General features: G+C 46.9%; 1 protein-coding gene and 2 long non-coding RNA genes across 32 annotated transcripts in view; 1 reads left to right on the forward strand and 2 right to left on the reverse strand.

Moving 5' to 3' along the window:
* Nucleotides 1-24,163, reverse strand: part of Cacna1c (calcium voltage-gated channel subunit alpha1 C) — a 620,764-nt gene that overhangs the window by 444,568 nt on the left and 152,033 nt on the right. The gene's annotated exons all lie outside the window — the stretch shown is intronic.
* LOC134486627 (uncharacterized) lies at nucleotides 165-14,246 on the reverse strand. Its single transcript, XR_010065908.1, has 2 exons — nucleotides 8,576-14,246; nucleotides 165-8,544 (listed from the first exon to the last, which is right to left on the reverse strand). It is a non-coding gene; the product is annotated as an uncharacterized LOC134486627 (long non-coding RNA).
* On the forward strand, nucleotides 14,267-16,555 carry LOC134486628 (uncharacterized). Its single transcript, XR_010065909.1, has 2 exons — nucleotides 14,267-14,791; nucleotides 15,664-16,555. It is a non-coding gene; the product is annotated as an uncharacterized LOC134486628 (long non-coding RNA).

Consider the following 24,163-nt stretch of genomic DNA (forward strand, 5'->3'; position numbering starts at 1 on the left):
GCTGTGCCTTCCCGGCCACTGTGGACTGTACCTTCAAACTGTGAAACAAAATCAGCCCCTCTTCCTTCAGTTGCTTCTCCCCCAGCACTGGGTTGCAGCAAGGAGAAAAGTATTGATCTGTCTTTCCTACTCACTCTTTCCCCTCCCTAACAAACCTCTTTTAACCCCTTAACTATGTCTTTTTGTATTTAATTCCATACTTAAAACAATGTGGTTCTTGGTGATTGTTTTTGCTTCTTGCTCATTATGTACTGTGAGAGTTGAGGGTTTCCCCCACCTCTTGCCCATTCTTCCCAAGGTTATGACATGTGCACCTCAAACCAGCAGACTGTGTTTTCATTGCACGGTCAGGGAGAATCTCTTCACAGCTTCTATTTGCCTCTCCCTATGCTGGACTGCCCTTGGGTTGACCTTTCCTTATGGATACGTCCACAAGTAAGGCTCTATTTGTTATGGACCAGCAACAACCTGAAAATGCTTTTGTTCTATCTTCTTGATAGTGATAGTTCAGTTGGGTATATAATTCTCCACTAGAAATCATTTTCTTCCAGAACATTTAAGATGTTGCTCTATTGTCTTCTAGCCTCCCAAGCTCCTGTTAGACATAGCTCATTCCTGACTCTCCCAACACGCTTGTCTCACTTTTAGACACCATACAACATTACAGTTATCCCTGCTTTCCTGGGCTGCTGCAATGATGTACTGTCATGTTAGCATGTTCACTGGTATGAGCACACAGGGAGCCCTTCAACTGGAAAACATGTCTTTCTGGCCCAGAAAATGTTCACTTTTATTTTCTCCCCTCTTCTTTTTCATTTATCCCTTTCTGGAATCCCTAGTGTGCTTATTTGAAAATGCTTAGCCCAGGGAATGGCACTATTAGGAGGTGTGGCTTTGTGGGGGTAGATGTGGCCTTGCTGGAGGAAGTGTGTCATTGTGGGGCTGGGCAATGAGACCCTCCTCCTAACATGTGGAAGTCAGTCTTCACCTAGTAGCCTTCAGATGAAGATGTAGAACTCTCAGCTCCTCCTGTACCATGCCTGCCTGGATGCCTCCATGCTCCTGCCTTGATGGTACTTGATGGACTGAACTTCTGAATCAAACGTTGTCCTTATAAGAGTTGCCTTGGTTAAGATGTCTATTCACCACAATAAAACCCTAACTAAGACACCTAGCATTGAGACATGAGTCCTCTTGTTCTGATTGTCTAATTTTCATGGTTTTCTTCTAGTTCCCATCTCTGATTTTGTTTTGCCCTGGCCTAGAGACTCTTGAATTTGATTTGCAACTGTTCAATATGTTCACTCAGTGATCATATTATTTTATTTTCAACTCTTTATGTCTTCTGAACATTTCTTCTATAGAGCAATTAGCTCCCTTTCTACCTTTCTAAAGATGAGGTTAAGGGAGATCTCTATCCCTTTTGTTTGTTTAAGTTTCTTCCCTGAGATTCTGATTTAAATAGATATTTGACTTTGGTCTCTATTTTCACTTTACATGCTTTCTTGGATGTCTTTGTATTCAGAGTGAGATAGCAAAGAGTTAGGACAATATTCTAACTGACAGGTGGGGCTCATTTTCTAGGTTTCACTGTGGATGGCTTTGCTGGGCAGATCTTTCTGGACCCATGAGGTCTCCTTCTGCAGGCTGAGCTTCTTTGGCTAAAGAGAAGGTCAAACCTTCTACCTAAAGGTTATAGGTTGGTACTCAGTCACCTGGAAAAGCAGCTAGAAAAGTCACCTCTGATGGGCTCCACTCATATTCCTACCCAGAGAACTTCTGCTCTAGGCTCACTGGAGAACATCCAGCAAGAAAAGAAGAAAGGAGGGAGGGAGGGAGGGAGGGAGGGAGGGAGGGAGGGAGGGAGGGAGGGAGGGAGGGAGGGAGGGAGGGAGGGAGAGAGAAATGGCTCAGCGGTTAAGAGCACTGATTGCTATTCCAGAGGTCCTGAGTTCAATTCCTAGCAACCACTTGGTGGCTCACAACCTCTGTAATGGGATCTGATGTCCTCTTCTGGTGTGTCTAAAGAGAGCGACAATGAATACATAATAAATTTAAAAATAAAAATAAAAAAGAAAGAGAGGGGGAGAAAGGGGGTGAGTACGTGTTGTCTAATTATTTCTTAAACCAATTCTCTAAATTTTTTTTTTTTTGGTTCTTTTTTTCGGAGCTGGGGACCGAACCCAGGGCCTTGCGCTTCCTAGGTAAGCGCTCTACCACTGAGCTAAATCCCCAGCCCCCAATTCTCTAAATTTTAACCACATTTCAGCCACCATTTCCAAAACTGCCTGATGACACTAACTCCCAAAACTCGGAAAGTGATGAGTTACATTTTAAACATCTGAATTTCGCCTTTTGCCACTTAGGGTTCAGCTACTTTTTATACACAAAATGCATTGCTAGTTTCCCATCAACTCTCCTGCTCTCAAACATGGCTGTACCTTTCTCTACTGGTGCTGGACGCACAAGGAGACTCTCCGGTGAGTCCCAGACTCAGCGCTAACCCTCACTTGTGACCATGGCTCAGGAAGGCTTGCTGTGGGGTGAAATGGACACAGACATCAATTCGAATGTGGCACTGGAAACCAACCTCCTCCACCCAGCCTGCCTGAGGACGTTCTGTGCATGTGACTTTCTGTAGAAACACACAAGTACTAAAAACCAAATGGACATAGCAAAAGTCAGTCAAACCAGAAAACCAGAGGATTAGCAGTCTTCTGCGAAATCAACAGAAAATCGGTTCCCAGTAAAGCAGTGGTTACAGCTGTTTGGTTGTTAAATAGCGTCACAAAAATCTCCAGGCAAAATATGTTATCAAAGAACATTTCAGGGATCATGAAGATGGCTTCAATGCAAAAGCACGCTTGACCCCTAGGCTGAGCTCAGGTTCTGAGACCCACATGGTAGGAGAGCACCGGCTTCTAGGCCGTCCTCCATACTCCACACCTGTCATGGCGTACGAGCCTATATGTGCATGTACACTCATATGAATAGATATGTAAACAAGATGTAATAAAATTATAACGAATATTCCAGGTATCAAAAAATGAACACCAAGTGAAAAATGTTCAAGTGAAAGTCAAGCCCCTCAGAGTGTGTGAGTGTGTGAGTGTGTGTAGGTGTGTGTATGTGAGTGGGGGAGTGTGCTGGGAGTGTATGTGAGTGTGGGGTGTGTGAGTGTGTATGTATGACTGTGTAAAAGAATGTTTGTGTGAGAATATATGTGTGAGTGTATGTATTTATGCGTGTGTGTATGACTGTATGTGTATATATGTGTGTATAAATGTGAGTATGTAAATATGGTTACTAATTTCTTCACCTCGCATTTTGTCTTTGTAGTTTAAGCTTTTTTAAAAAGATTTCTTTACCATCCTTCTAGTATGGTTTTGGAAAGATCATTCAATATGACATATTTATCTGTATTTCCTAAGTACTGGGACTTTTTTCTGATTTCTGAATCCTTTGTTATATTTATAAAGAATACACCATGCGTTTAGAGCAGGAGATGAATCACATTCTACTATTTAATAAATAATAATGAAATAAAGTCTTGATCAAAGCACCACCCAGATCCAGGGATACAACATTACCAACCTCTAAGGAGCCCATTTCTGTATGCCCCTCCCCATGATGAGTCACTTTCCCTGCCAGCCAATGCCACCACCCTTTGCTATAACCATTTGGAAATAGCTCTGACGATCTGGGGCCTCCTAAATGCTATGCGAGTGCCCTACCACTGAGGTGAAGCCCTAGTCTTTTGTATTTCATTTATTTATTTGCTTTATTTTATTTTTTCATTTGAACTTTGAGATATTGTTCACTGAGTTGCTTAGGCTGACCTTGAACTTGCTCTGTAGCTCAGGCAGTCCTTGAAGATTGCAATCCTCCTGCCTCCATCCCCTGAGCCTGTACTAACTAACCATTTGTGACTTTACAGTCCTGTCTGTTTTCAAATGCTATACATGGAATCCTCCCGAGCACATTCTCTTTGTCTTCTTTCACTTAACTCTATGCTCATCAGAATTACTAATGTCATGTGTAAGCTTTTAGAAGTTTCCCTGCTAAGAGAAGCACTTTGCAACATTAATGATAAAAATGAAAGGCCTGAGAAGCTATGGAGGAAGCGTGTGAGAAAAGAAAATAATAATTTGCTCTAAGTTTGAGAGAGAAAATTATATTCCCAATTATTTTCTCTTAAGTGTGAAACATGATTTCACATTTCACAGCAAAATGAAAGCCCCCCCCCTAAATTATTTTCTAGGGAAGTCTGGCTTGCTCCCCCACCAAGGGCACATCTGCTTTAGTCTAAACATCATCTCCTTCCCAACTTTGCTAGAAAGGGGGTGGCACATGCTGGCTCTGGTCAGTAATGCCTCCCAACGTGTTGAGCCTCTTCTCCCAGCATTCACACATGGAGCCAGGGCCCCACAGTTAGTCTCCTCAGAGTATCAACTCATTCTATGAGAAAAGTAGATCGTAGTCAGAAACGCCTCAACAATCTAGTCATTCTAGACGGTTCCACAAACACCAAAGGTCAATACAGACAAATGGTCATAAAAACTCATTGAATGGGAACTAGGAACATTCAGTGAAGCACTTGCCCTCCAAACAGAAAGACCTGAGTTCAATTCCCGGCACCCATGCAAAAAGCCCTTAGAATCCCAATGCTATAAAAGCAGACACAGGGGGATCTCTGGGAGTTGCTGACCTGCCATGACTTATTTGGAAAGCTCCATACTAAAATAGTTTGCCTGGGGTATGACTTGTAGACCTGGAGTGGTAAGTCCTCAGTTAGTACACAACTGGGTTCAATCCTCAGCACCACCAAGAAACAACAAAACAAAATTCATACAGATCAGAAAGCCAGCTGGCCCAAGGCTCCTCGTGTGGAATGGTACCATGAAGCCAATAGTTCCAAACGGTACTGACACCATAACTCCTGCTGACTACAAGCCAATCACTCCTGCCACAGGAACATCGGCCACAGTACATGGACCTCGGGGTCTGACTGGGTGTGGGCAATAGTCTTAGATGTATATTCCATAATGCCACCAACAGAATAGTAGTACTCTTCTGGAATCCATAAGCAAAGGGGACATCTACATACCAGGGGAGCCAGATGCAGAGGACTTGGGGCCTACTGTTGAGAGAGGACATCTCTGCACTGAGAGGCGAAGTTTTACTGCTTTCTTAATTTACAAAGAACTTCAACAGAGGATGTTAGGAGCCAGGGAGAAGAGGAAGAGTCAGAACAAGAGAAGTACCAAGATCTGATGAGCATGTGATTAACCTGGAGCTGGGCAGGTCATGTGATTAGCCTGGAGCTGGGCAGGTCATGTGATTAGCCTGGAGCTGGGCAGGTCATGTGATTAGCCTGGAGCTGGGCAGGTCATGTGATTAGCCTGGAGCTGGGCAGGTCATGTGATTAGCCTGGAGCTGGTCAGGTTGCAGGGGCCATCGCTGTCACCATTGTTAAGTTTTCCTGAGACATTATTTAATTTTTTTTCAGTGCTGGGTGGTGACCCCAGGCTGCCAGATGCCAGCAAATGCTGCACCACTGAGCTGCCGACCTCTCAGTGTCCTGCCAAGCATATTCTAGATAACTTATTCAGGACCTATGTCTGTGTGCCACATCTCCCAGTAATGTACATTAAAAGTGAAGTGGCAGATGGCATTTTGACACCAGGATACTGTGTCTCACCCTGGAGGAGTTTCTCCCACTCCTGCTTACCACAGACCCCTGGGTCCTTCTGACTAGCAAGCGATCCAACCACCTCCACTCACAAACGGGCTGCATGACCCCTGCACTATGCAGTCCTGGCATAGCACATGCAGAAAGACAGAAGGCACGGTGGGGTTTGAGGTAGAGAGGAGTGAGGGCTTAGTGGGTACCAGAGTTTTACAAGATGCACAGTTCAGAGATGGGGTTTGGTAATAGTGATATAACCCTCTACACACATTTAATGCCATTAAATACACCTCCCAAGTGGTTAAAATGGTGAGTCTTGCAACATGTATATTTCAGTACAACAAAAAAGTGGCCTCCATCCTAAAATGAAGAGTCACAGAAGAACAGTGTCACTGTGAAACTCTGTCACCGCTCTCAAAGAAGGCCAAGTCAGGCAAGTTATAGTGGCTCTTTTTTTTTTTTTTTTTTTTTGAGCCACTTTGGACTCAAGAATGAAAGGGATAATGTACCCACTACCTTGACTCTTTTTTTTTTTTTTTTTGGTTCTTTTTTTTCGGAGCTGGGGACCGAACCCAGGGCCTTGCGCTTCCTAGGTAAGCGCTCTACCACTGAGCTAAATCCCCAGCCCCCTCTACCTTGACTCTTAGACATAAAGCTGATGATTGAAGCTGGTCATCTCTGAGACCTTCTCCTAACCCCATAACCTGCTAATCTTACGACCCTAACTGCACACAGATAAACGGCTGGTTGCCCAACACTGGTTAGTTGACGCTTTTTCCAAAACTAATTTCACAGCCTCTGTTTCCACTTAGATGTTTTCATCACCGCATGTAGTCTCCAAGAAAATCAAGTCATAAAATTATCTGATACAAAAGTCCCCCAGAAACCATATCAGTAGGCTCGACCTATATTTCCTGGGGGTATATGAGTCCTGTATATGCGATGGAAGCCAAAAAGAGAAAAGATTCTCCCTTTCTTTAGCCTGGTTTCCTGTTTCCCATTACTCTTATTTGATTGCTATCTTGTTTTATTATTCCAAAGTAAAATCTCCTACTAAATCATGTACAACTTAAACCATACGTTGTGCTATGGCCGATGGAGACCAAAATGATTGGCCTTCCATGGGAGACACACATGAAACCTCTCCCTTAGTGGTCAATGTCCCACATCCCTTCTGTGTTGTTGCTCTGTATCCCGCCGGGGTGCTGCTTTAATCTGCATTATCTGACACAGCACACCTCATGACTGCATACATGCAAGGAAGAAGGACAAGGCCCCATGGCCTCCCTTCAAAGTGACCATGAAGCTAAGCACATCACTCCTGATGATGTGCCCCTGGGTCAGTCTTGGTCATACAATAGCAGTCAATTCCGAGGGAGGATAAGAACTCCAGCACTTTATTCTAGACAATCACGTGCTCAGCTGAAACGCCTGTTACTACGGAAGATTATAGAGACCAGACTCTTAATAAGCAGTCTTCTCTTTAGCATGAACAACTCCAACATAACATAACATAGCATAGCATAGCATTGCATAGCATAGCATAGCATAGCATAGCATAGCATAGCATAGCATAGCATAGCATAGCATAGCATAGCATAACATAACATAGTCTTAGCAGGGACCATGATTCTCTGGGGAGCTAGAGATCCGTTGCTATTTTCGGACATCACCACAATTAGCAAGGAAAGACTAAGCTCCTCTCACGTGCACCAGGGTGCTGAGTACAGACAGACTCCAAGTCTATGCAGGAAGGGTCAGTGTAAGTCCCTCGTGTGTTGCCAAATCCCTGCTGCATTCGCATCTCTGTGACGCATACTGCAACCCTGGGCAGCACAGGTTAGCTTAGCTGACAGATAACAAGCCATTGAAATGGATCTCTGCCCAAACTTTGGCCCACAGCCTCAAGAGCAAGACAAAAAACACTGCTAAATGTTAACTCTGGGTGGGGGCCAACGGCCCGAGGGCACCATGCCTTCTTGTATGCTGCATGCTTTCTTTGTTATGGTGCCACTCGCTGCTATTTTTAGAGGGTTCGCTTGCCACGTATTTAGGGTAGAAGGAGATAAGCTTAAAGCTCTCCCACAGCGTCCTGATGTCATCTCTACTTCGCCGTAACTGGCTGACGACAGAGGTCAAGACAAAGCGCAAATCTCCCTTCTTCATCAATACAGCGCCAATCCTGCAAACTTGGCTGTCTACCCAACGCCACGATTCATTCTGTGACAAGTGTTTGTTCCCCGTCTGGGACAACCCAGATTCCTGGCCAGGTCCCTTGGTCTGGCTACTTCTGCCAGGGGTGTGACAGGGACCTAGTCCAGAGCCAGTGAGTCTTTTATGCAGAGTTGCTCCTGAGAGAGGAAAGTCTATTTTGGGTTCTGCTACTCTAAGCCTGTGCAATTGTCTCAAAAGTGATGAATGTGGCTTTCACCTACAAAGAAATGGTAGTCAGAAATCCCAAACTCCATCTTCTAGCTCCCACCCGCCGGTCAGTCAGGAATGCGTACAAAGTACACAGGTTATAGTAAATGTGGTTTCTGTTGTATTTGGACTTGAACAAAATTTTACTTAGCCTCAGTTTCCGCACTCTGTACAGTCGGGAAACTAAGTCGGATCATTATGATTTTTCTTAGCTTGAGCCACAGAGATTGGCTGTGAGTGACAAAGCCCGCATCATGGTACAGTTTGCCATGAATAAAGCACAAGGTCTAAGGGAGCTCACAAAATCTTTTGAGTTTTTTAGTCCTCCTCCATACCTGTCAAAAACTGGCATAGTGAAGCCAGCCAGATGAGCCAATCAACACAAAGAAAGCAGATGGGATGTAAGAAAGCAGGCTGCCTCAGGCCCTTGGCACCTGCCCAGAGGTAACAGTTGCCACGTGGCACCTGCCCAGAGGTAACAGTTGCCACTGAGCTTTACACACCGTCTTCCCAAGAGGTTTATCCAAGTGTTCTATTCTTCAGGGCACACTATGCGAATACTGTCTTAAGAGATTAATAGAACAGGAAACAAGACAGAACGAGTGTTGCCACCGCTACTCCTCAAAGAAGAAACTGAAAACTTAAGTTCCTGATATCACTGGTGTGTGTGTGTGTGTGTGTGTGTGTGTGTGTGTGTGTGTGTGTGTATCTCTGTGTGTGTATCTTTGTGTGTGTATCTGTGTGTGAGTGTGTATCTTTGTGTGAGCGTGTGTGTGTGTGTGTGTGTGTGTGTGTGTGTGTGTGTGTATGCTAAAACAGACAATATGGAACCTTGGCTGGCCTGAAGCTTACTATGTAGCTTAGGCTAACCTTAAGTTCACAGAGACCTGCCTGTCTCTGCCCCACAAGTGCCAGGATTAAAGATATGTGCATGCCATTTAAACAAACACCTACTCAAGGTCAGCTCCCAGAGTTTTCCCCAAAACCTTTCCCATCAGGATTTAGAGAGAATAACATTGGCTTTGTCCTGAGGACAGAGAAAAATTGATGCTTCTCTTTAATACTCCAGTCCACCTTGCCCTACCTTAATCTGAAAGCCCCCATCCTAACCCAACCCCCGCCTTACAAACATGGAAAGTTCCCAGGCTCATAAGCAAGCCTGCTAGCTACATTCTGAGGGCTGTGACACCATCCCCTATTCCCCCCACCCAGAGTCCATAAGCACATGACTGATCTGTGGCCTGGATTTCTTGTGGGACCTCTGACTGCTTCTTCTATAGTCCTTGTTCTTACTTATGTCACTGGGTCACATCTGGGTCCTCGGCTTGCTTCCTGCTTGTTGCCCTGCCCTGACTCAGAAAGCCAGCTTGATTCTAAGCCCTTCCCACTGTCCACATTCTTGAGCCTCTGGCTTGCTGACATTCCATCCAGCTGGCTCTGGCTCCTTGGCAGCCCTGCTTTGAGGTTTGCACTAGCCTTGGCACATGCCTAAGAACTGCCCTCTCCCTTTAGGACTGGCTCTCCTCTGGCCAGGTCCCATTCCCTGCCCTGAGCTGAAAATTCTCCTCCCATATGCTCCAGGTACCATCTCTTCTCAGGGACAGCCGTGATCTACATCCTGATGAAGTAATTCATAAGCAGTTGGGAACACTAACATTCTGTGTTCTCTGTCACTCTAACACACAGAAGATAACTAAGATACAAAAGACAGAGGGTTCACTTCAGCTCCTGATTTTTGGAGGTTCCAACCATGGTATGTTAGCCCTGTGACTCTAGAATGCAGTCGGGAGCTTGTCATATGTAAGTCTATAGACAAATACACATCAAAAGGGGAGGTGTGCCTCAGCCTCACTGTCCCCTTCAAGGGCACACTCACAATAACTCCATGACGTCCCACTGAGCCATATTTCTTACAGGTCCCAGTACTTTCCAAAAGGGCCACCCTGGGACCATGCCTAAAACACCCAGACATTAGGGAGCATTTAAGGTCAAGGCTATGGCGCTGTGAAACCTGAAAAGGCATAAGCCTGCTGTATGCAACTGACAATTCCTACAGACAGGATCCTCCTAGACTCCAGCTTCCCGAAATACTATAAATAGAAATGTCTTGAAATCAAAAGTAAATGGGTCTTGGGCTTTTTAAGTGAGTCCAGAAGGGACCATGACATTTCCCATGACATCGTGCCAAGTCTTTCTCATTCCTTTGGCTGTGAGCCTGGGGTGGATGAATGCGGTGCCTGAGTCTTTGCTGGTCTGAACATGTGCATCAGTGTGTACTTCTACAGGGGCGAGGGAATGAAGCACCGACTCTCTAGGCAGCTCAGCTATCCTTTCTCCCTCAATCTCAGACACCCAAGCACACTTTGCAAGTCGTAAGTCGAAGCAAGCTCAACAGGTATCTAAGGAATCCTCCACTTCTCCAAACTCTGCCAGGTACAGCTTCTGCTGCTGCTCACGTGACCTCCATCCAAAAGGACCACACCTTCCCAAATCAAAATGTCACTTCCCGAGTCAATACATAGAATCTCAGGAAAAACTGAATTCTGTGCATCACCAGAAGGCAAAAAAGGAAAGACGGGGAGGAGGAGGAAGAAGAGGAAGAGGAAGAGGAGGAAGAAGAAGAGGAGGAGGAGGAAGAGGAGGAAGAGGAAGAGGAGGAAGAAGAAGAGGAGGAGGAGGAAGAGGAGGAAGAGGAGGAGGAAGAAAGCCACAAGGCTGATCCAGGCATGATGCAAAGCCAGGGTCCCCAGCAAGTCATCTCGAGTGGTGCACAGGGCCAGATGGCATGGGTTCGATACACAGCTCATCCTGTCCATACTCCTTGCAGTCACAGAAATCAAAACATCCATCCATCTTCTTCAAACCCCTTTTATTCCACTATCTGGTGTAGACATGGATGCAGAAGTTTCCATGCCCTGCAAAGTGTAAGCCCCGTGACTTGAATAACACAGAATTCTGGTTCAATTCTTGGCTCCTCCAACTCCTAGATGTGTGGTCCTAGCAACCTCCTGGGGATGGGGGGGGGCACTTTGCCTCTGAATTGTTTCTTTGATGAATAAGGACTGAAAACATCTCTGATGCAAACTTGCTACTGGGATTAAAGATTACAAAATTACAAACGGAAAGGTTCCTGGCAAATACTTTATGTTCTAGAAATCTACTAGAGGGTGATATTTGTGTAACTAACAGTAATTTGGGAGCTAAAGAGAAGATGTGACTCAGGCCCCAAGACTATAATGTACTCCTCAGAATCAGGAGCCTGGGCTGGCGGGGGCAGGAAGGAGCTTAGCGAAGTGCACAGAACGAGGATGTGCAGTTGTTGAGCAGTGGCTGGAAGACAACTTCGGATGTTTCTTTATGTATGGTGTGACTCTCAAAGTCGGTGCGTCTTTGCAAAGCTGTATTTTAATATGACACATGCATGCTGGTAACACCTCCACGGTGACCCGCCAGGCTCGGGTCACAAAGATTTGTGCAGGTTTGCTGCAGAGCCACGCATGTGGGCCTTTCCCCGCCTTCCTGTGTGTCCTTTCAACGGCTTCCTTATTTGCAGGACTCCGTGGGCATCAGAAAAGTATGTATGCGTGCATGTGTATCTGTGCCTAACTGTCTGTACATGCACATATGCATACAAACAATAACACAGTCCCAGAAGCTGCATAAATTCCCCATCCTTGGCATCATTGCTGACTCACGCCAGTTGTGCCCAGGCACAGTTTTCCAATGCAGTTTTGCACACTCCTGGTTGCTAAGTCTAAGATCGGTGATAAAGAACATGTAAAGCGCACATTAGGGAGTAAGTTTTCCAAATGATTCACCTGGAAGAAACCCTTCTGCCTATTTAATTACCAAAGCTCAGCCTGTGTGAGGTTGGAGATGGTAGGAAGTGGTCTCTTTTAACCATGCCGGGGGTATTTCCTCTCGGATCCTATTACACATTGTGATCCCAGGGCTCTCCCCATTTCTCCAGTGACGTCTGGGGTTCTCTCTTCTGATCACCATTCTAAGTTGATAAAGAATAACATGTGTCATGCCATAAACTGGTATGACAAGCCCTTGGGACGTACTTAGTGAATGAGTATTTTGGTGATGCCCAGTGCCAATAAAGCTGAAAGCCTACTTTGCCGGAATCGGCATTTTGCTGCCTAAAGCTGTTGTGAATAATCCTTCCGATGTATTGAGGTCACACAGAAGCAGGCAGACTGGCTCTCTGGTACCTGGCCTGCCTCACAGGGCAGGATGGCGCACAGGCCACAGGCGGGATTTATATCCACTTTCCTCTCCTTTCCTCCTGGGAGATAAACGGGGCACTGTTCTGTCTCTCACCCCTCCTCTCTGGTCAGCCCGGCCCCCCAATGTTGGCTGGATCCTTTTGAAGTCTCTAAACACTAAGTAAGCAGGCCATGGCACCCCAGGCACAGACACGAAGCCCTGCTGGACACTGCCATTTCTCACTGCTGTCCTCACCCTGGAGCCTTGTGTTTTACAGATCAAGGGCAGGGAACAAGGGCAGGGCCAGGAGAGGGTTGAGTCTTCAGTGGAACCGATCTGTGATAGCAGGAAGGCCCGTGTGGCACCCCCTTTCCTAAGCCACCTCAGGAGGTGCACAGGCTCTCACCCTCCCACTTCCCAGGCCTTTCCCTTGCTCCTCTTCCCCAGCATTTGGCCTTGGCTCAGGTCACAAACCTTGAGACTTGTACCCTGAATGAGTCACAATCACTAAAATTCACAGCCAGATCCCTACAAAGCCCTCTACCCACAAAGGGCAAAGTGGGGAAACTGCAAAGTTGACTTCTTCATGCTCCTCCTACCAACCATGTGGACAGCAATGACTGAATATGGAAGCGAATGTTTCAAGCCTATTAGGAATGGGCAGTGAACGAAGGGTAACTACCAGCAAATGCCTAGAGGGCCTTTCTGGTAGAGCATCCTGCCTTCTGAACTTTTCCCATGGACTCTGAGGCCTAAACAAGGTGCCCCTCTGACTCCCACAGCACCTGGCCTTTCTGTGCTCTGTAGCCTGGAAGAAACACTGTAGCCATGTTTACCTTCTCTCAGGACGTACTTGATTTCCCCAACCAAAATGTATTTACATATCTCCTGACACACACTGCGTGTTATCCAATAAAGAGTCTTTTGATGAATGAGAGCCCCAAGTTGATTCTTCTTCTCCTGTTAGTGACAGCTAAGGTCAAGTGTCTCTCTTCCAGGAAAGCGTTTCCTGACGACAGGCAGAAGGTGTTGGAGCAAGAAAGACCCACAGCCTCTCCGAGACCTATTCATGGCTCCCTTTATACTGCTTGCCTCCCTGTCTGACCATGAGTTCTTCCACGGCTGATTCATGGCCTTCCCCTGCGTGGCCCATCCATCCCAACACATCCCAGAACCCAGCTGTGGCAGAGCAACGGTGATAACAACGGCCTCTTCTGTCCTCACCACCTCTGGTGCGGAATTAGTAGCGCTCAATAATAAATATGACAATGCTTAGCATTTGAAAAATGCTACACAAAATTTCAAAACGCTTTTAAGAACATTATCTCTAATGAGATAATGCTTCTCACAGAAGTCTGTTTGAAGTAGGTGTAATTAGCCCTAAGTAACACATGGAAACTGAGGCTCGCTGAGGCTCGGGAGGTTAAGAGACCTGCCCTGGGGCTCAGAGCCAGGTCAGCACTTCTCTTCCTGTTAGCACTTTCCTCTGCAATTTGGGGCCTCTCCAGACTCCTCAAAGCACCATTAGCAAGAAATGATCATTAAGCAAATTGAGGAAAAGAAAGAGAAATGCCAGGAAACGCATGCTTTCCACCGAACCACTCGCTTGGTCATACCGACCCCCACGTAACTGGGAGTGAACCTCCGGCTGTCCTCATGAAACTGGGAAGCACATAGGTTCACACTATCTCTTTTATAACTGGGGGTCCCTGGCCCAAGGACTAGACCATAACAGGTGCCTGATCGAGTGACACTTGGGCTTAAGTGAACGCTGAAAACCAAGCGCGATATCCATGGATAAACCTGAAATAAAAAGTATAGTGTGGCCAAAGATGTCACAAAGAGGAGACCTCAGAACTAAAGCACACGGAACGTTTAAACATCTGGTTTCCATGTGTACAATTATTAATGGCAGAGAACGAGTTGGGAACAGGAATGCCCTCCCCTTTCAGCCAGATGGATGCCAACCAAGGGCGTCCAGACACACGGACTCCTGGAGGTCCCCTTGTTAATCAGGCAAATGAGGTCTAGGTCACCAAAACCCAGTGTGCAGAAATGGGAAATCTTATCCCAGGAGGTCACCTTCATGTCCCTCTCCGCTGGGACACATTTTCTAAGGCTTCTTCCCTTCTAGAAAGGATAGCCCGTGGCTCCCAGGGAGATCGACTCAGGCCCTCTGGCAAGCCACAGAAGCGCTCCCTGGGAAAGCGGAGGGCCCTGCCGTCACTCAGTTTTTGAAGCTTCTTCTGATACCACTGGGACACCCGCTCCTTGGGAGGCTGGTGACAACTAACCAACCACCATCCCCTCCCTTGGAACAAACCCCAGATTCCTCATCAGGGGGGAGGTCCCTCTGCCCAAGCTCAAATTCTCCTTCACCTGACTCTCAGTGTGAAAAATACTATGAGTGACTTCTTCTCACCACTGAGTCCTCACCCTGCTGCGCTCTGCCTGCAGGATTCTCCACAGGTTGTCCCCCATTTGGTTCCTTCTCATTCCTCTCTCTCTGCTCCTGTTCATGGGACACCTCCATAGAGGGCCCTGCCATGCTCACCCGCTACCGACTCTAACTGCAGCTCTCTCTCTCTGCGCCTCTTTTACCTCCTCCTTTGTGCTGTCCATGATGCCCTGAGCTTACTTTATTTATGACTGCCTACTGGGTTTCTGGCAACTTCACCAAACAAGGCTCCATAAGGATCTTGTGTTAGGCAGGCGGTTAACTCTGGGCACCATCCAACAGGCCCCCCAATGAAGACTACAGAGTGACAGGTGGCCCTGCTCAGGATCCTAAGACAGGATATAAACATAATGGTGGTGCTTGAATGGTGGTCAAGGTATAGACAGGATGTTCCATTCCATTCTAGATGGGCCAGCTCAGGGCCTCAAAGACAGAATGTAAGAGGAATGAGCGCTTCTGGTCCACAATAGCTAGGTCAAATTCCAGGGACTTCAAGACTTCCTAGCCAGGGGAGTATGCACAGAGTGGCCCTGCCCTTTCCCAAGTAGATAGTTCAGCTTTAAGAGTGCTTAAGCCCCTATACATATTCTTGTATCTTTATATACTTACTGAGAATTCTGCATAGAACGGGCGTCCCAGAAAACCCAGATCTTTTCCTAGAGGTGCCTATGCTGAGAGAGACTCAGGGAACAGGGTAATAGGAAAAGGGATAAAAGCACCGACTAGGAAAGCTGCTCAATTCAGCCCACTCTACCTGCAGAGTGAATCCTTACTTACTCTAACTGCTCCTGTCTCCTTACTCACTGCTTACTTACTCACTGCTTACTTACTCACTGCTTACTTACTCACTGCTTACTTACTGTTCTGAATTCTCCTCTTTCAGAAGCACAAGATTCGAGCCTACTATTGGGGTAGTAACCAGAGGAAACTAGAGGCTTCCGGCCAGCCTTCTTTGTGCAACTTCGTATTCCCAACACATTCCTTGAACACAGCAATCATTTGAATCAATGTGAACAGGAATTTACCAGTATCTTGTCAGCAGGCTTATTCACCAGAAAAAGGAGGCCCAGATGTCCAAAATATCTAACAACCACTTAACCATACTCTTCCGGACACTCAGAAGGCAAACGCTAGCCTGAGGTCACTCAGGAAGGAGCCCAGAGGTAACTGATAGTAACACTAAAAGCACAAGGACCATCAGACTAACCTCCCTAGAGAAGCCTGATCTCGACCCACACCATCCCAAGGCTGGGCAGTCACTCCTGAGGTTCCTGTCTCTGCCAGGCACCGCACCAGATACTGGGTGCGTATGATCCCTGCTCCCACTTCCTGTGAGCAGATGCTGAACTGTGTCCCTCAGAAAGTTTCTTTACGATGCCATTCTCAAGCCTGGGAATGTGACCTTATTTGAAAATAGTCTTTGCAGATGCTTCAGGATAAAAAAAAATGTTATTCCAGAGTAGTGGGACAGTCCCGATCCATTGGATGAGAACTAAGTTGGATAGAGGAGAAACAAGAAGTACATCAAATGAGCCTTCCAGCCACAGGGTAAGGGACGCTCGTTCCAGCCTGTGCACCTACAGAAGCCCTTTCCCAACTGGGGCCGTCCAGCCAGCTCTCCAAGCAGGTGACAGCCGCACCGCTCTGCGTCCATCTTAGAAAGGTCAGAAACTAAATTTGGAGCCTAGCTTTTAGTTCTTCTACATCTCTAAGTTGTCTTGAGGCTGAGGGAAAAGGTTCAACAGAGGACTATGCCAAAAAAAAAAAAGCAAAAATTCCGAAGACGGACTATCCACGGAGTTCTGATAGGAGCAGCACACACAGTTTGCATGTTTGCCCGCGTTCCTACACCTCCCCCACTTGACGTGCTGCAGCTCACTGAGTGAGCACCTGTGTGGAGGAAACCTCAAGCCCAAGGCAGCATAGTGACAAGGCCTAAGTGGCAGTCAGTGGCAGAGGGGGAACACACCCCAGGACCATGACAGCCTGTTCAACTTCTCTGTCCAGCACAGAGCCTGTTAGCTCAGCTCAGTGGTATGTCCACAAACCTTGGGCTGCTCGAACGTCCCCAGTGAAGCCTTACTGTATAAGTGGGGTGTAGAGGAGCCCTTAGACCTTGGAAGGTAGGGAAAGGACGCCTATAGGATGGGTGCCTGCAGCTGGATGTCCTTGCAGTCTCCTACCTGGTGCTCCCAACCTACCACACACAAGTACTGACAGGTCCCGGGAGGGCCTGGAACTTTCTCATCATGCAGCTTTCTGAGCTCAGTCTCTCTCTGTCTCTGTCTCTCTCTCTCTGTCTCTGTCTGTGTCTCTGTGTCTATGTCTGTGTCTCTGTGTCTATGTCTCTGTCTGTGTCTGTGTCTCTGCCTCTCTCTGTCTCTCTTAGTGTCCCTGTCTCCATCTCTCTGTCTATCTTTGTCTCTGTGTCTCTGTCTCTGCCTCTCTGCCTATCTCTGTCTCTCCCTGTCTCTGTCTCTCTCTGCATCTCTCTCTGTCTCTGTCTCTCTTTGTCTGTCTCTCTCTGTGTCTCTTTTTTTCTCTCCCTCTCCCTCTCCCTCTCTCTCTCTCTCTCTCTGGTTGTAATCCTGCCTCAGGAAGTCTGCCCCTCACTCCAGTTCATAATATATGCTCTACTTTGTAGAAGGCCTAGAGCCCTGTGTGACTGAGGACCTCAACTAATATGAGTCTCGCTGACCCAGAGGAAAGTCAGGCCTCAAAGCCACATACATCTTATTAGCCAGTGGGTGATCTGTGCCGTCCTCTGGTAGGCAAGTTAGAGTTTGAAATGGCCCAACCCTAGGACAGTCAGAGACACAGCACACCCTAAGGAGCTCCACACCTGATCAGAACCACAGCTTCTCCTTCGGTGTCCCTGGTTGAAAGACAACTGTGTACATGGGACACTCACTAGTCACAGGCTCTAAGAAAGCACCGTTTTCTCAAGGAGAGCCACTCCCTCCTACACCTCAGAGAGGTCATGCCACACAGCAGTTCAGAGGCAGATGGGACCTCAGAACCACTGCTTCGATTCCCAGCCTGTGACCTCAGACGAGTAATCTTGTGTCCCTCTGCCTCTCCTAATCTTTAAAAGAGGATGGCTGTGATAAATGCATACACATGTCAGTAAAAAGATAAATAAATAAATAAGTAGAGGGACGCTTGCAACTACAGCAGAAGTCTGGTGGAGTTGCTGAAAAGGCTAAATGAGTTAACACATGTCGTGTACTCCAAATGGTGCCAGCAGTGTGTGTGCTGACATTAAAGTTGTCAGGAGGCGCGGATCCAAGTGTCTCAATCACACAGGAAGCAGTGAGAACAGAGGGAGCATTGGGGGAAAGGCACTGAGAAGCCAAAATCAATGCTTCCGAATCCCCAGAGCTAGCACGGCTCATTCATAGGTCAGCTGGCTGTGAGTGTCAGTCTGCCTTCCCTTACTCTGCACATAGCTAGCAAGGACCATGGGATGAACTTCCCGAGTCCACAGGAGAGGAGCAGCCAGAGAAGATAGTGGGGACTGGAGCAGTGGACCCAAAACCTTTCACACTATGACCCACTTCAAAGGTGCATTGCCCGTTGCCCTGTCCCCACAGTTACTGCAGGTCTAAAAGCTGAGGTTCTCAGTGATGATGTGGTCCCCAAAAGGAGAATAAAATTTCATTCACTATCCTCTGACAGAGCCAAGGATTTGTATTTTATATCCTAGTAGGGCTTTCTTCATATAAGGTCCAAGGAGTTTGGTACATGAGGAAAGCATGAGGAGTCAACTTAACATAATATTTCCCCTAGAATGGATGAGGATGACTGAAAGGTGATATGGATGAAAACAGGGTCATCCTGTGTGTCTATCCATGGGCACATGCAAGGCAGACACCGCCTGCTCCCTCTGAAATATTTAGTGCACAAACACCAAGTTGAACAATAGCCTAGGTACCCTGAGGGTTGATTAACCGCACACCTATCTCACCACCCACTTGAACTCCAATGCTCTCAACCTGCAGTCTAAGGCTCTCTGCTGGGTTTCCTGCCCTTGCCTTACCAGGTCCCATCCCAAACCCAGCTCTGTCTTCTGATGTCCTTGGGTTACGCGCCTAACCTACAGTTTAAACCTCCATGCTTTAAAATAAATCTTGGTGATAAAAATTAACAAGAAGTTTTCTGAGGAGTCCGGTCCTCCTCAAGCTGTGATGACAGCAGGAGCTTCCACCTCCTCTGCCTGATCCAGAAATGGGAGTTCCAAAAGCCATGGGGACACAGGCGCCTGTGGCCCAGTGGGCAAGAACACAGACAAGCAGACGCACAACATCTACACATCCCATTGCCATCGCGCATTAATGTTCCATGAGGAGATAATTTATACTCTCTGAACGTTGGCACAAACAATGAAATGGAGTAGCAATCATATCTAGCCCAGGTCATCACTATGGTGTCTAAATATATTTGTGTCCAGAAGCACACAGGGCAGCAACCACACACATAAAGGCTAGAGACCCAAGAGGGAAAACTGTTTTCTTCCTAGGCCTCTGGCCTGAATGGAGACCCAGCTTCCCAAGTCATAAAAGGCACAAGGTTAATCCAGTTTACTGGTCAATGAGCTGGCTAAGAACCACCCCCAGGACAGTGGATGGGAGTGGGGAGGGAGGAGTAATTATGTCTTAGTGAGACAACATGCTTTTCCTTCCAGGAATCCTTGCTCTCTACACAGTGACTGTTTTCTTGTTTATTTGTTTGTTTGTTTGTTTGTTTGTTAATAAAGACAGTGTTTCTCTGTGTAGCCTTGGCTGTCGTGGAAAGCACCCTGTAAACCAGCCTGGCCTTGAACTCATAGAGATCCCCCTGCCTCTGGCATAGTCACTATGCAGCTACCTTGAGGTTCTATTAGTTCTGTCCTGTCTGAGTGTAGAGACGGAACTCTGTCTTTTCCTTCTTTTTTCTCTTCCGGGTGTTGTCTGGAGCTTACGTGCATTTTCTATCGACCCGGGGCTTTTCACTCTTTCTCTAAAGCTAAGCGCTTCCTCATGGCCAGGGGGCTGCTTGCTGACCCTCATCGTGGATATGGAAATTGGAAGGTCTTGGCTTTCTCTCCTCCTCCTCTCCCCTCCCTCCTCTGGAGAGCCACCAGAGTACAGCTTTCCCTTTTCCGTCTAATAAGATTGTCTTCTGTCTTCCTTCTGAGTCTTAAATTCTGTAATTCAGGAGACTACAGACCCCGAGCAGGGATCTCAACTTCTCTAGTGTCGTGTAGCACCTAGGAAGGGCACCTCAAAGTTTCTGACAGCAAAGATTTGCCAGCTGTACCTGTGCTATCGTGTTAAAGCAGAAGATGGGGACAAGACTGTGGCACAGGTATAAAACACTTGCCTCACGAGCATAAGACCCCATGTTTCATTCCTAGCACCCCCACCATACACAAATACACATACATACATACCATACATACATACATACATACACACACTCCACACACATACACGCATATATTCACACATATGCTTACACACACATACACACACATACTCATACACACATACTCACACACACTCACACATACATATACATACGTTCATACATACATACACACATACACACACATACACATAACACACATATGCATCACACACTCACATACACACACACATATACACACACTCACATATATACACACACATACATTCATACACACATACACATAACACGTTCACATACACTCACATGCATACACACACACATACACTCATAGACACTCATATACACACACATACTCCCACACACAGTCACACATATATATATATACACTTATACATAGCACACTCACATACACACATACTCACATACATACACACATTCACATAACACATATACACACATATGCATACACACACAGACACATACATACATACACACTCACACACATACATTCATACATACATACACACACAATCTTAGATAGGCTCAGCGAAGTCCTATAACAATTCGTTTAACTTCATTTACTTCAAATATATTGCCTTTGCTTTTGAAAAACAAGAAGTTTGATCTTGGTTTGCTTTGGTAGGCTTTTAAAAAAATATCTGCTAATACTGACACAGTTTCATCCTTGAAACATTTTCTCAGACAATGGAGCAAAGGGCCCATGCTACATTTTGTTCCAGCTTTAGTTCAAATTCTCTTTCTGCCACGTGTTCCCCAAGTCTCCCCTAAAAACCTTCATTTCCTCATCCACACAGAGAAAAGCTCAAAGACTCGTGGCATTCAGTCATTTGGTCATTAACTCAGCAGCCATTTATCAAGGGCCAGGCGCGTGCCAGTCATTGGGGATCCAGGCCCGAGCAAGATGAACTAATTCCCCACTGTGAGGAGACAAATAATAAAAATCGCCATGTGTCACTGGGGGATTATACGCAGTATATGCAAATCCCTGGCTTCTGGAGGAGGTGCAGTGAAGGTGCTGCAGTCTCTCGGCCAGAAAAGACAGTTAAGTACATGACCTCGGGTCACAGTGACGGTCTCTCCCACCTCAGTGCCTATAGCTCTGACTCCTGAACTGCACGGCTCTTATGACAGCTCCAGTTCTGATTCTGCTCACACCCACTTCCTACTTTCGTTGCTGCTGTTGTCTGTCCGTCTGTCCATCTGTCTGTCTGTCAGTAGGCCTTGCCCTCTAAAAGTGGTATCATGTGTACTGGCCTAGGTTTTCTCTCAGCCACACACAGGCTGCCCCCTGCAATCCTGGGCTCCCTCTCTAATGAATGAAGGGGTAGAGGCAAGCGGGGTGGAAACGCCTCCTTACTGCAGTTCTGCAGTGTGCACATCACAGACCTCCTCTACTTACAAACGTCGTCTGCTGAACTGGGATGACGTGCACATGGCAGCATTAAAGCTTGTTTGTCATGCCACTGTTGTAGCTATGCAAATGCAAAACCACCTCCCTCTCTGGCAAACTCAACTCTGGAAGTAACTGCAGCTCACTGAGAGGAGGGTAGAAGAACCCACTGGACACAGGCAGTGCACTGTCAGTCACTCCTAAGACTCGGCCAGCAGGACTCACCCTCACCTTGGGACTTGGGGCAGTCCAAATGCAGGCCAGTCTTCAATCTAGTGCTATCCAAAGATAGGGACACATGGAGACCCTGAGCTGACTGACTATTGGCAGTGGAAGGGGGACTGAAGTCCACAGGACTGACCCTCCAAGGCTCCCTTGGAATACCCAGAAGACCCAGGTTAGTGGCCTGGAAGCTGGCATCCGACCACCTCTGAATCCTTCTGAAGCAGACACCAACCTGGGGAACTATAGATTGAACTCCCAGAAATCTCAGTAAAGGACTTTAGTTCTAATGGACGGAAGTGTTTGCTGGCTCAGGGAACCAGGGCATGGCCCATGCCTCTCACACAGTCTCTCATTTAACCTTCGCAACAGCCCAGGGTGCGCAATTTCATCACCCCGATTTTACAACAGTGTGTGGGGCTGTAGTGTCCCCGAGCTTGTCAATCCAAACCCTAGAGAAGAAAGGCCAGGCAAATATTCTCCCTCTCACTCTTTTTTTGGGTAGACAGAAGCCGGCTGCATAGGGAGCTGAAGGAGGAGTCACGCACACAACAGAGAACATTCTCGATCACTGTTCGCCAAGAGCAATGCATGCCCCCTTTCTTCAGAACCAACGAGGGAAACTGTTAAAAATGCAGTGGGCTCCATGGACCCTACTCCAAACTCACAGACTTTGGGAAGGTTGGGGAACACGTGCCTCCCCTCGGGGAGTTTGAGAACCGTGGCTTCAGACACAACTCTGTCTCTCGCTGAGTATCCAGTTTGATTTTGTTGTTGTTGTTGTTAAGCTCCAGTTGTAGAGTATTGTGTGCTTCTGCCATCCCCCCAGCATGTCCTGAAGCTGGCCACCTTAAGAACAAGTTCAGCATTGACTCCTTATTATCTTATTATCACCTAGAAAGTCTCAATCTCACACAGAGGCAGACGCTGGGCAGGGAGGGGGGGGGGATAGCCATCCACTGATGCACAGGTCTAAGAGCAGATACAACTTCTGTGCCTAACCAGAGCTGCTTTTGAAGCTCCTTCAAGTTGAGGGATGGGACCAGAGCTCCAAAGGAGGGCAGCGGGGGAGAGAGGCAAACACTTTGAAGAGCGAGGATCAATAGAAGGAGCTCCTGCTTTGGGGTGACACTTTGGCCTATAATATTTTGACATGGGAACGATTTCTTTATTTTAAGAAACAAGGTCATATCTCCATTGGCTGCATAGACTGCAGCAAATGCATTATGCATACTGACTCGAGCCATGTCACCATTCAGTACTTGGTGTCTATCTCTGGGACCTTTGGAAGCTATCCCCAGTACGTGACCCCACCCCGACCATGAGACACTGAAGGACCCACACACACACACACACACACACATCACTTTCCCCACTACATATCTGCAGCTAAATTGCAAAAACTGAGAAAACGGTGTAACTCTAAAATATGTATCTAAACCAGCAGTTCTTTTTGTTGTTGTTATGGGGTTTTTTTTGTTTTTGTCTTGTTTTGTTTTGTTTTCGGAGCTGAGGACCGAACCCAGGGCCTTGTGCTTGCTAGGCAAGCGCTCTACCAGTGAGCTAAATCCCCAACCCCTAAACTAGCAGTTCTTAATGCTTCCACCCTTTAATACAGTCCCCCATGTTGTGATGACCCCAGCCATAAAATTACTTCATTGCTACTTCATAACTATAAATTCGCTACTGTTGTGAATCATAATGTAAATATTTGATATGCAAGAGATCCTATATGTGACACACACACCCCCCCCCCGACGCAGTCATGACCCATAAGTTGAGAGACTTAATCTCTTTGGAAATGTCGAAGGTTCAGTAAAAAAGGGACTTCCCCCCTTGACAGCATCAGAAGCCACAGCTTCAGTCACAACTCCAGGAAGGAGAGCCCCATAACATTCCTGCTTCTCCTAAACCAGGCTCATCCAGGAGCCCAATCCCAGGTAACAAGAAGGCACCTGTGACAGGAAGGCGGTGGGCTTGGTGACCAAACATGCTGTGGGAAAAATCACATGAAGACTGCCAACGTCTTGGCCTGGGCAGGAGAAAGTCACAATGTCTCTGCAGCCTTTGCTGGAGCTCCAGGCAGCCCTGGTTCTGCCAAGTGCATTCCAGAGCTCGCCTCACAGGCCCAGACCAGCAAAGGCCTTTGCATTTGCAATGACTTCACGCTCAGCCAAAAGTAAACACACTCTCCACTTTTTCCATGGACAAATACTAACCCCAAATTGCCAGGGTTGGCCTCTCTTAAATCCAAATGGAAAGCCACCTCCTCCGAGGAAAATAAAGCCATTTTAACTCAATGATACCCCTTGGCCACAAAAGAAAACTTTGCTAAAAGCTT

This window comes from Rattus norvegicus, chromosome 4 (genome assembly GCF_036323735.1).
Source record: "Rattus norvegicus strain BN/NHsdMcwi chromosome 4, GRCr8, whole genome shotgun sequence".
Taxonomy (NCBI): Eukaryota; Metazoa; Chordata; class Mammalia; order Rodentia; family Muridae; genus Rattus; species Rattus norvegicus.